The sequence below is a fragment of the Mirounga angustirostris genome, unplaced genomic scaffold (assembly GCF_029215605.1).
Source record: "Mirounga angustirostris isolate CCGP_5_RB_7025 unplaced genomic scaffold, mMirAng1.0.hap1 SCAF_4, whole genome shotgun sequence".
Taxonomy (NCBI): Eukaryota; Metazoa; Chordata; class Mammalia; order Carnivora; family Phocidae; genus Mirounga; species Mirounga angustirostris.
This window is the reverse complement of record NW_026991712.1, coordinates 52,364,071-52,364,681: the sequence shown is the minus strand read 5'-3', so window position 1 is coordinate 52,364,681 and position 611 is coordinate 52,364,071.

Genomic DNA, 611 nt, shown 5'->3' with positions numbered 1-611 from the left:
GTGTTGTATGCTTTTTTTTAACTTTATAGGAAATTAGTCATAAATTTTAATAAGTATGAATTGAATAAATTCTGGGGTAGTCTTGAGGGTACTATATTGAGATCATATTTTAGTAATTTATATGGAGAGCTACTTCTATGGCAAATACACTACCAATCATTTAAGCTTGCCCTACACTATTTGAACTCTATATCAACTCTTAAATTTAAGAATCTTAAATTTCTGGCAAAAGTCTATTCTCATTAAAAAAAGAGCTACATAAACTTTATAATATAAATATTAGAATAAAAGTTAGATTACCATCATTGACCAGTGATCATACTTTTAATAGTGTACTTATAACTATTATTCAGGAATTCTGCAACCCCAAATTCCTTTAATTAACTTTATGAGGGCCTACCATGTGCCAGGCAGTGTTGCAGAGGTTGAGGCATATCTGGACACAAGGTCAAATCATTGCCCTCACAGCTTGGAAGGACACAGTGGGTTCCTTAACAAAAGCTGTAGAAGTAATACAGCTCTAAAATGCTTCCTGTGTGCATATATAAAGAATAACAATTCTAGTGAACACCTGTTCTGCTTCTCAAACTCAAATACAAACATCTGCAGTT